Source organism: Trachemys scripta, chromosome 2 (assembly GCF_013100865.1).
Source record: "Trachemys scripta elegans isolate TJP31775 chromosome 2, CAS_Tse_1.0, whole genome shotgun sequence".
NCBI classification, from domain to species: Eukaryota; Metazoa; Chordata; order Testudines; family Emydidae; genus Trachemys; species Trachemys scripta.
The window spans coordinates 251,472,427-251,484,413 of record NC_048299.1 but is presented as its reverse complement, the minus strand read 5'-3'; the positions used below and the strand labels follow the sequence as shown (position 1 = coordinate 251,484,413).

The 11,987-nt window shown below is 42.3% G+C and overlaps 1 long non-coding RNA gene across 1 annotated transcript; it reads right to left on the bottom strand.

Moving 5' to 3' along the window:
* Positions 1–3,236: 3,236 nt before the first annotated feature.
* On the bottom strand, positions 3,237–10,988 carry LOC117871673. The gene is made up of 3 exons (XR_004644328.1): positions 10,880–10,988; positions 3,426–3,559; positions 3,237–3,327 (listed from the first exon to the last, which is right to left on the bottom strand). It is a non-coding gene; the product is annotated as an uncharacterized LOC117871673 (long non-coding RNA).
* Positions 10,989–11,987: the final 999 nt, after the last annotated feature.

Sequence of the window (11,987 nt, the reverse complement as noted above, 5' to 3'; positions counted from 1 at the left end):
CTAGTCTTATCAGGGAGAGGAGAAAAAATTACAGGAGCTGAATGCAATATTAATAAAACACTGAGGGTACAGTCAACATTTTAAAAGGTCAGTAAATGCAAGCGATAATATTCCTACATCTCTGTTTTAACTCAGCCTCATTGCAAACGCTGTATATTTTATTATATAAATGTAACAACATCAATAAACAAATATATCAGGTTACTCATTTTACAAGGAAAACTGAAACAAATGCATGACAACATTAATAGTGTGGTAGGAACATTCACTTTTCCACTTCCTTTTTCAATTTCAACTGTTCCATCTTAATGTTGTATTGCTGTTGTTTTTTGCAGTTATTTATTCACTTCAGTTATAGGTTTTATGAAATATTTACTGGATATTTGTACTTTGTAGCAGTTCCCTATCATAGCAATATTGTTTTTTTCCTACACTTTCACTCTCTCCTAGATTATTTGGATCTTTCTTCCCACCACCAGATTTCCAGATTCCCCAGCTATCCTTTCAGCAGCATTTTGTGGCCCAGCAGACAATTCCAGCTTTCACAGAAGCTTAATTTGATGCTCATGGCCATCAGCCCTATTGAAGACAATGGGTCTCATTATGTTCATAGACATAAGCACCTCCATAAGAGTTTGCAGGACTGGGACCTAAATTTGGAATATTATACAGCTCCTCATTTTGTTTGCACACAAGAAAGCAAGTTTAATATGTCTGAAAGGACCAGAAACTTATGAAAAGGAAGGTGGTTTTCTGAGGAGAGGAGATAATTAAAAACGGTCACATAGTCACTCTTAATATCTTATGGGGACTATGCAAATCTTTCAGCTGTGATTAGCTATTCTATTCTCTCTGCTAGGATTGGCTCCAGTAGTCAGAATGTTGAGGTTTTCGTTCCATTGGGCTGAATAAAAGGGAAACAAAATGAAAGAAACAAGGCTGTCAAACTACTGAAAGGGAAAATGCTTTAAAGATACTTTTAAACCCGTTTGGCTTATTTCCATGCTTCAGGCCTGATGCAACTCCTGTTGAAGTCAATGGAGTTTTGTCACTGACTTCAGTGACAGTATAATTGTGCCCTTCCTTATATACCTCTGCCCCACCATCTCATCATTCTTCATTCATTGTAGGCCAGGAACACTTTTGTTCAACAATATATATTCGGTTTTCCATTGGGAGAATCCCAGCCACTCCATTCCAGTTTAGTTTTGAAACAAAATCTAACCAGATTAATAGAAATATAGGGCTAGAATGGACCTTGCGAGGTTATCTAGTCCACCTCCCTCACTGATGCCAGATTAAGTATAGCAGGACCATTTCTGATTGGTGTTTGTCTCACCTGCATTTAAAAACCTCCAGTGATGGGCATTCCACAACCTCTCTAAGTAACCTGTTCCAGTGCCTAACTATCATTATAGTTAGAAAATTTTCCCTACTATCTAAATATATTACCATTTGTCTGGGTAGAAGAACCTTGCAGAAGGAAAAGAAGTGTGAAAAGGAGAATAGAGAGAGAGAGAGAGAGGAAGGACAGTTAGGAGGAATAGAAAGGGAGATGAAAGGGAGAAGGGCTAAAATAAACAATCTTTCATCCCTTTCAAAGCTCAGTTTTTTATTGAAAGATTTTTCCTTCTTTTTAATTTACAATATTAATATTGGATCTGATGAAAATGGAAGAAATTTTCTTGAAAAAAATGTATTTCAAATTTCAAAGTTTCAGAATTTTGGGGCTAGAGTAAAAGCTGCCCACAAAACAATAACAAAAAGTGGGAAAGACTTTTGAAAAAAAATTCATCAAAAGCTTTGCACTTAACTTTAAACATGTGCTTTTGTCCCATTGAGGTCAAATTGTAGTCAATGAGACTTAAAAGTGTGCTTGAAATTAAGTGCTTTGCTGAACTGGGCTCTACATCAGGTTAAGAATTCAACACAAGAATAACATCAGACCAGGTGAATAGAGGCAGGAAGCACTTTAACTTATTTGCCTATTTACATTTAGTGATAACTTCAAAATTAACTTAATAAAGAGCACTGAAAAGCAGTGGTTCAATTATGGAACAGGTGATTGGTCGCTGCAAGTCATTATAATCTAATCACTGTTGAGTGGCCTCTGTTAAATGAATTGATAGGCCATGTGATTTAGGAGGCTAAGTTCCCTAAGTTATAGTTTCATAAGCTATTTAGGCATTTAGGACCCTATGTCCCATTAACTTTAAATGATAGTTAGGCCCCAAAGCAATTTAAATGAACAGTAAAATTTTCTAAATTGCCTATTTCGGTCAGGTGTTCATGGCACGGAACTCACCACCACAGTAGGCACACAGCAGTACTCTTTTTGACAATTTCAGCAAGGAGAACAAGAACTGAATGAACATGGAGACTGACTTACCCTCCCATTCCTAGAATCACCATTCCAGGTCAGGGTTAAGGCACATTTAACTTGATTAAGTGCTGAGCACCCAGAAATTCCACTGAAGTCAGTGGAAGCTGCAAGTGGTCAGCATCTTTGAAAGTCAAGCCAATTGGTGGTCCAAGTGAGGTGGAATCTTGCACTGCTGATGCCAGTGGTATATCTTTTCTGTGGACAAATATGGGACTTCAGTCTCCTAGGGTGGCAATTAACCACTTTTCATTAACAATATATGAATCAAAACCAAAACCACTGGTAATTTCCAAGGAAAGACCATGGTCAACATTTTCAAAAACAGGACCCTAAAGTTAAGCACCTATTAAGTGCATGATTTTCCAACGTGCTGAACACCTAATAGCTCCCATTGAGGTTCCATTCAGTTGTTGGGTGAGTGATCAGCTCTTTTGAAAATAAGACCACTTGTACTGAGCACAAATCATGCGACTACTCATTTGCTTAAATGCTTTGCTAAACTGGGTTGGCATGCTCATCACCTTGCAGGAGTGAGTCCATATTTAGGTGCCTATTAAGTATTATTTGTATAGCAACAATATCTAGAAGCCTCAGTCACGAACCAGGACCCCACTGTGCAAGGCACTGTACAAACACCGAAGAAAAAGGTGTCCCCGTACTTGGGCTCCTCTTTCCGAAAATCTTGGCTAGTATTACCAACGAGATTTGTAATGAATACAAATGGAGTTTCCAAAATATTCTGCCCATGAAAAATTGAGGTTGCAGACACATTTTATTTTCATTGGAAGTGATCACAGATTTGTAAGTGAACAATGCTTAGTGTGTGTTCATTTGGCTAGCCGGCACCACTTGCCTTGTAAGATCTTATGTGTCCTATCACAGAAGTAGGTTGGGTTCTGCTGTGGGCAAATCCTGCAGATAATCCTCCCTGCCTTCCACAGCTGCTGTTTTAAGGGAAATGAAAACATGGTGTGGATTCCATGAATTACAACGATATAATCAAACAACCACAAAAAGCATTAAAAATTAAATGCAGCTCTACCTTGAGTTTCATTTTCTTTTCAGAAGGTCCCCGTAGTATTGTCTGCATTGGTATTAACCAACCGCAAATAACCTTATCGAGCTATTACAAGCTGCATTTCTCTCTGTCTGACAATGATGACCCAGCTGCATCGTCTAAAGATGTCAGTTAAAAAGTAAAAACAGGCTATTACAAACGACTCAGTGAATACTCTTTTCCTGTTACAAATTCTGCATTAAAACTAAGTAATTACTTGGCTGCAGTGATACTTTGTCCCTGGAACAATAAGCTTGCAGACATTTAGCAACAGCAGATTACAATAATGTTTTCATATGGGTTTGATATTGGATGTTGTTAAAATAAATCACTGAGTCTAGACTGTAATTTAATGACAATTACTATAAACTGTTTCATGTGTTTTGCTTCAAATAAAGGTGAATGCATTAGATTGTCCTCAAAGGGAAGGAGGTTAATTTTGATTCCTCTCATTGTAACTGTAAGAACTGATTTGAAAGAAAAGTATAAACAGGATAATTTTTAGAACCATACAAAACCTCCCTTAATATACTAGTACTTTACACTCATCAGGATGTCAAAGTGCTTTGTAAACTGTTAATTAATTATCCCATCACTGCTGTGAGTTGGTCAATATTATTATATCCATTTCTCAAATGGGTAAACTGAGGAGAAAGCATTTACCCAACAACACACAGCAAGTCAGTTGCACAGCTGGAAATAGAACCCAATGGGCAACTGCTTAGCTAGTGTAAATTGTCACTGATGTCAATGGAGCTATGGCAATTTATACCAACTGATGTTCTGACTGTCCCCAGCAGTCCTGAGTCCCAGCCCCCTGTTTGAATAATTAGGCAAAATAAATTCTTTGAGTTTCTATGGAAACCTTCACTTTATGACTGACTTGCCAAGATTTTTTTTCACAGAAGAACAGAAAGTTGCCATTTTAAAGTTAATATTTCCAGATTTGACAAGTATTTTCCTTGTTTATTAGTAGTTAGAATACAATGTCAGAATCTATGAAACCCTTCACTGTAGGCTCATTCAAAAAGGACCAAGCTAATTATGTGTAGGAAACATATGATTGCACTACAAAGAATTCAACATAGTATTATGCTAAGTAAACAGACCAAGCTCTCAAAAGTGAAAGAATACATTTCAATTCTCAATACAGTTCTGATTTCCTTTCATTCCTCAGCCAGTGCAAAAATCTTCCCAACCCCCATGCAACTGGTGTCTGGCTCTCCCATTGTGGCTTACCTCTCACTGCAGAGCCCTCCCAGGTGGATGAACCTGTTTCAAAATCAAAAACCTAGACAGCTTCTGAGATTTTATCACACACCTTCATGAACACTGATTTCCCATTCTTATGCCCCCCAAACCCACTCTCTTAAGCCTCCTTGTAAATTCAGGCCCCTCCTGGCTGTAGGTTTATGATGGGTAATGAATGACATGGCAACACCATAACATAAAATGGATTTATAGAAACCACCAGGCATTAACAAACTACTAGTTCCGAAAAGCTTATCTTTCTTTTCAAAGATATCATCTATTGCTTATTCCCTCAGGAAGGTCAATGTACATCAGAGATGAAAATGAATGTTCACATATGAATTACCAATCATAAGAAAGAAAAAGCAGGATGCCAATTTCTAATGGTCTTGTATAATAAATCAGAGTAAAAATAGTAACATCGCTGGCAGAGGCCATGAGATTTGCAAATAAACTTAATATATGTTCCATGATAATGACTGACTGCTCTGAATCAGCATCTATATCAGCATGGGAACTTTCTGCCTCTCCCTGGAAAATCTCTTCTTCCCACCCCTCATTGATCAAACAGAGCACAACATTGGACCAAACCTTTTAACTGTACATTATCATCCATCTATCTACATTAGGGTTTTGTACTGCTGCCCAATCACCATAGATTCTGAGTGCCTTCCATGTAAAATCTATAGCAATAGTGAAGTTCCTAGTAGACTTCACATAGTCTCTCGCACTTCTCCCTTTTTGGGATCAAAACTCTGCTGGGGGAGGGTTTGGGATTTTGACTTTTAATATTTTATTAATTTACTTTAATGCATGTATGCTTAGGATGGTTGATTTGTTTCTGGATACCTTTTTATGGGGTTGGTTGCATAGGCGCCATCTTTGAGAGTTGCCGGGGGGGGGCTCGACCCCCCACTCCGCATGAGGCCCCGCCCCCGCTCCATTCCTTCTTCCAAGCCCCCACCCCATCCCTCCTCTTCCCACCCCCATTCTGTCCCCATCCTCCCCACTCCCCCAAACACACCCTTCCCTGGCTCCTCCCCTCTCCCCCAGCACCTCCTGAATGCTGCTGAACAGCTAATTGCAGTGGGAGGGAGGTGCTGGAGGCTAGGGGGAGGAGCTGGCTGCTGGTGGGTGCTGAGCACCCACTAGTTTTTTTCTGTAGGTGCTCCCACCCCCAAGCACCCACGATGTCAGCGTCTATGGTTCGTTGCGGTTTTTTGAATAGAAGGGGGTATCCATGTTGTGAGTTTCATTCTTATGATATGCAGTATAGTTGGGGCCATGTTGGTCCCAGGATATTAGAAAGACAAGGTGAGTGAGGTAATATCTTTTACTGGGTAAGAAGAGCTCTGTGTGGCTTGTCTCTCTCATCAACAGAAGTTGTTCAATAAAAGATATTATCTCACCCACCTTGTCATTCTTATGATAGAACTACTTTTTCAAAGCAGAAGGTTTTGTTATATTTCTTAAAGATGGTCAAATATTGGATTCGACTAAGGAATTTTATAGGAAACATTCATCATTTACACGTAGGTATAATGGACAAGATCCTCTGCTGGTATAAATCAGCATTGCTTTATTGACTTTAATGATCTGCACCAACTCTTTGTTCCCACAGAAATTGCTGTTACATTAGGAAAGATATCATTGTGTAATGGTTACACCATGACTCATGGATTCTATTCCTAGCTCTTCCATGGACTTACTCTGTTTTTCGTGATCCAACCTATCTGATACCAATGTATCACTGTAATTAAAAAGTGGAATAATATACTTTGCTCAATGTCTTTGAGGGGAGGATCTCAAAGCACTTCATGAGCAATAGCTAATTATGCCTCACAAGACCCATTTGAGCCAAGGAGGAAGGATGTTGGCTAACCCACATAATTTCAACCTATTGCTATTCTGATATCACTATGTTTGCCTATTTATTTATTTATAATATTTACTTTATACCTTCCTTTTGGCCTGCCCCTTGGGACCTAATATAGAACTGTTCTTTACCTTTGTCTGTAATTGCTAAACTCTAAGGTTTGTAGGTAAGGTATTTGCACCCTTTCATATCTGTCAGCCTTAAGGAAGAATTCTCCTTTGTTTATCAGAAGTGTGCGAGTGTATAACAGAACTCCAAGAACAAGGGCTAGAGCCTGTAAAGTCTTGGGCTTGGAGTAGCTATGCATGCCTCCAAACTACTATGCAGAACGTGTAGGGTGACCAGATCACCCAAGTCAAATATCAGGATGCGGGCGGTGGGGGAGCAAAAAAACCAACCAAACAAAAAAACCACCCTTCCTCCACAAGCGCTGGAGGGAGGCCCGGGAGACGCAGGGGAAGCGCGGGGCCAGGGTGAGTGAGAGTCCGGCCTGGCCCCGAGCAGGCCGGCAGGACTCAGTCGGGAGGTAGAGAGAGTAGGGGGGCAGCCCGCAGGGCCAGGCAGTGGCTGTTCTCCCCCCACCCCCGGGCAGTGGGACTCAGGAGCAGCCGCTGCTGCAGCTCCCACTGCCGCGGGGGGGAGGAAGTGGCCGATGGCCAAGCTCGGCGGCTGCAGCTCTCGCACCCGGGCCTGAACCACCCGAGCCCGGGCCTGCTGCGGGGACCCAGCAGCGCGCACGCTGCGCCCAACCCCTGGCCAGTTGCATCTGGCTGGGCGCAGCAGCAGCCCCGGGCTTGGGGGTTTCGGGCCCGGGTGCCAGAGCCGCAGCCGCCGAGCTTGGCAATCGGCCGCTTCCTCCCCCCGCGGCAGTGGGAGCTGCAGCAGCAGCTGCTCCCGAGTCCCGCTGCCCGGGGGGAAAACAGCCGCCGCCTGGCACCGCAGGCCGCCCCCCTCCTCGCCCTACCGCCCGACTGAGTCCTGCCTGCACTGGGGCCAGGCCGGACTCTCACTCACCCCGGCCCCGCGCTTCCCCTGCGTCTCCCGGGCCTTCCTCCAGCGCTTGTGGAGGGAGGAGGAATGGTGAGCCTGGGGAAGAGGCGAGGATTCGGGGAGGGAGCCAATGGGGAGAGGAGGGGGCGGAGTTGGGGGGGACGCGAGCACTTCCAGGCTCCGGAGCATTTCCTTGTTTGTCCAATGTCCTGACCGCACATTGGTTGGGACGTGGGACAAACAAGGAAATATCGGGACAGTCCCGATAAAATCGGGACGGCTGGTCACCCTAAGATCGTGCTACCATACATCTAAAAGATCTGGTGTATTACAACAGTCACTGACTGCACTGAGGTCAGTTACAATATAATAATTGCGTACACATCCCTAATTGTTCACAAGAACTACTTTCACTTAATACACTAAATTAACACTCATAACTGGAGAAAATACTCTAAACTTCATTTTGGAGTTTGTTAAAAGCTTCTGCCCATATAAGCCTATTTTAGAATCACAACAAGACATTCCAGGATGTGTGTCATTTCCACTTCTGAGAAGGATGAAGTCACTTGGCCTTTGGTCTTGTGCTTTCCAGCACACCCGAGGAAAGTAATATCTCATCACGAGCCAGGTCCTGTAATGTCTTCTTCCTTAATTACCACTTTAGCTTTGCCAAACCATATTAACCCCTATTTAGCAAGCATACTGTTCTGGTCCCTGAGGTGCCTGGAATAAGATAACCTTTAAACATTCTTATTGTTAAGATATACTTACCTGATATATTAGACAATCCCAGAATGAATTATTTCAATCTATTCAGTAAATAATACATATTTAGTATCTGAATGCTATTTTCCTTTAAATTTCCTTTATACAACACCAAAACAGTAAGTTTAAAAAACGTTGAAGTTGTGATAAAAATCAACAAAAGGCAGGAAACTCCAAGACCATCAGAATATTCTCAGGCATGATCAGTGCTGTTCCCCTAATCCTTTTCATTCTGAATACCTCGCTGAATGTGGGATGGTGACATCTGAACGGGTGGGAGCCCAGGATGAGGGAGCAGAACCAATAGCAGCAAAGGAAGGCTGTTTGAACAGTTACTGAACTTGATAACCAATAGGCTGCAGATCCTAGTGCTAGTACCTGCATCTGCAACAGAACTAGTGGACTCTCCTCCACGCTATCACTTCCTGCAGCCAATGGAACCTCTGAAAACAATCGTGGGGTGGGCCATGAGTCCAGAGGTAGTGCTAGCACATTGGGGGTCCTAAGCAGAAATATTTTTGCCCACCTCCCACACAGCACATAAGAAAAAGCAAACGGGGGTGGGGGCTTGAGCTGCTCAGGACCCTAAGCAATTGCTTAGTCTGCTTCTGCCTAGTGCCGGCCCTCCATGAGTCTGTCCCTGCACTCCTGAAATAGAAGTGTGCATGGGCAGATATACCCTGTGTGACGTTGCAGTCTATATGATTTTATAAAAATATGCTAATGAGTGAATATAATGTAACTAGAATATGATTCATGCAAAAGGTGTCTTGTAAGGTATCATTACAAAGCTTATAATCTACTGAGTGTATTCATCCTATTTCTATAAATGTATCACTCTTGTATCTAAAACTAGAAATATGAACTATAACTCTGAGAGCCATCATGAGGAATCCCCTAGCTACCACCTGAGCTGGAACAAGGGCTGTACCAGGGGAAAGGATTGTGCCAGACTAGGAAGGCATCCAGTCTGTGAAAGAAACATATTGAAACATCTTTCAGGGTGAGATATTATCTGTACTCAATTGTATTACTGCATTAGGCTTAGATTTGCATGTTTTATTTTATTTTGCTTGGTAACTCACTTTGTTCTGTCTGTCACTATTTGGAACCATCTTAAATCCTACTTTCTGTATTTAATAAAATCATTTTTTACTTATTAATTAACCCAGAGTATGTATTAATGCCTGGAGGGATGGCATAAGCTGTGTATATCTCTCTATCAGTGTTATAGAGGGCGAACAATTTATGAGTTTACCCTGTATAAGCTTTATACAGGGTAAAATGGATTTATTTCGGTTTAGACCCCACTGGGAGTTGGGCATCTGAGTGTTAAAGACAAGAACACTTCTGTAAGCTGTTTTCAGCTAAGTCTGCAGCTTTGGGGCAAGTAATTCAGACCCTGGGTCTGTGTTGGAGCAGACGGGCGTGTCTGACTCAGCAAGACAGGGTGCTGGGGTCCCGAGCTGGCAGGGAAAGCAGGGGCAGAAGTAGTCTTGGCACATCAGTTGGCAGCTCCCAAGGGGGAGTTCTGTGATCTAACCCGTCACACCCTGTTCACTCTACCCCTGTACAACTGTGTGGTAGGGAGAACAGGTATGCTGGCAATGTTCAATTCCATTACCAGGGAGATTGCACTGATCGGTGTCACTGTTAGTAATAAGTGCAACTTGCAATGAAAACTGTTAGCACACTTTACTTACTGGCAGTTGGGATGCCTATATTGCTTTTTAATAAAATGATCTTTTAATAAAGATTTTGTTTTTATTCAAGATTGGGGTGGGAGTGCTTGGAAAATGAAGAAACAAGAAGTTTTATCCAAAGCTATTAAGAGAGTCTCTCAAACTCTTAAAAATCACATAAAAGCAACAGCAAACATAAAAATTGGTATGTATACTAGCATAATACAAAGCATCATATCTCCCTATGCAACAAGGATATGGGCACACAAGGCATCCCTTACTTTCCTTGCTCTCCTGGACCCAGCTCCAGTGATCAGAGGTGCACTTTTTGTTTGCCTGAACCAGGCCTGTAAACCAACACTGTCTTGAACCACTCTTGGTGAAACCCTCTCCCTTATTCTCGCATATGTTGTACGGTGCACAGCATACCCCAACAACAGGAATGTCATTGGAACACTGGCATCCAAACAGATTTGTGGACAGCACCATCTTGCCTTCAGTTGGCCAAATGCATATTCCACCACTGTCCTGCAACTGTTCAGTGTGTGATTAAACTTTCTCCTGCCAAGTGTTAATATATCAGGGTACAACTTCATGAGCCAGGGCAGCAGAGGGTAGGTTGAGACCCTAAAATAACAGTGGACACAGACATCCCATCAGTATCCATATTATCTGGAGGGAATAAAGTCCTTTCTTTTCCAAACACGTAAAAGCCATATTACCTGAGAACCCTAGTATCATGCACTCTGACAGCACATCCCACATTGGTAGAGCCCTACCAATTTCACGTGTCACAGACCATGAAATAAGCCCTTCTCCATGTAATCAGATTTCCTTGTGCTCCTGGCAGCACCCCAGCTGAGGGCTCCTACCTGCTATTCCAGCCAGGCTGGGGACAGACAGGACTTGTCCTTCCACAGCACGGCCGCTCTCAGTGGGGAGATCAGACGTGAAGGTAGTACAGTAACTCCTCGCTTAACGTTGTAGTTATGTTCCTGAAAAATGCGACTTTAAGCGAAACAATGTTAAGCGAATCCAATTTTCCCATAAGAATTAATGTAAAGGGGGGGGGGTTAGGTTCCAGGGAAATTTTTTTCACCAGACAAAAAACTATATATATATATGTGTGTGTGTGTATATATATACACACACACACACACACAAACAACATACGCACACAGAACCTTATTTAAGGTTGCCTCAGTATGTGCTTCACTGATAATTAAGATTACCTAACACTTCTCATTATAATCCTACTTTCTGATGCTTATAACTTTGCCAGATTTTAACAGTTAAGACTGAAAGTTTCATGCTTGATCTCTGCCTGTACAATTTTAAATGTTTCAGCACAAACAGTTCAGCCTGCTCCCAGAGGTCAGGGGAATATATATATTTTAAAGTCAGAATATTTTTAACGAGTTCTACCACCTATATGATTTGGAATTTGGCTGCCAAATAGTCTCTAGGTCTAAGGTAGGTTTTGGCTCAGCTTCNGAAAGCTTATGCTCTAATAAATTTGTTAGTCTCTAAGGTGCCACGAGTACTCCTGTTCTTTTTATGATAATTGTGAAGCTTGGTTGAGGTGGTGAAGTTAGAGGGTGGAAGAGGGTGGGATTTTCCCAGCGAATGCCTTGCTGCTAAATCAGTGGTTCTCAAACTTTTGTACTGGTGACCCCTTTCACATAGCAAGCCTCTGAGTGCGAACCCCCCTCCCCCTATATAAATTAAAAATACTTTTTTATATATTTAACACCATTATAAATGCTGAAGGCAAAGCAGGGTTTGGGATGGAGACTGACAGCTCGTGACTCCCCATGTAATAACCTTGTGACCCCCTGAGGTGTCCCGACCCCCAGTTTGAGAACCCCTGTGCTAAATGCAGGGCCGACTCCAGGCACCAGCAAAACAAGCAGGTGTTTGGGGCGGCACATTTCTAGGGGCGGCATTCTGGCGCCGGCCATCAAAGGTGCCAACTCCGGG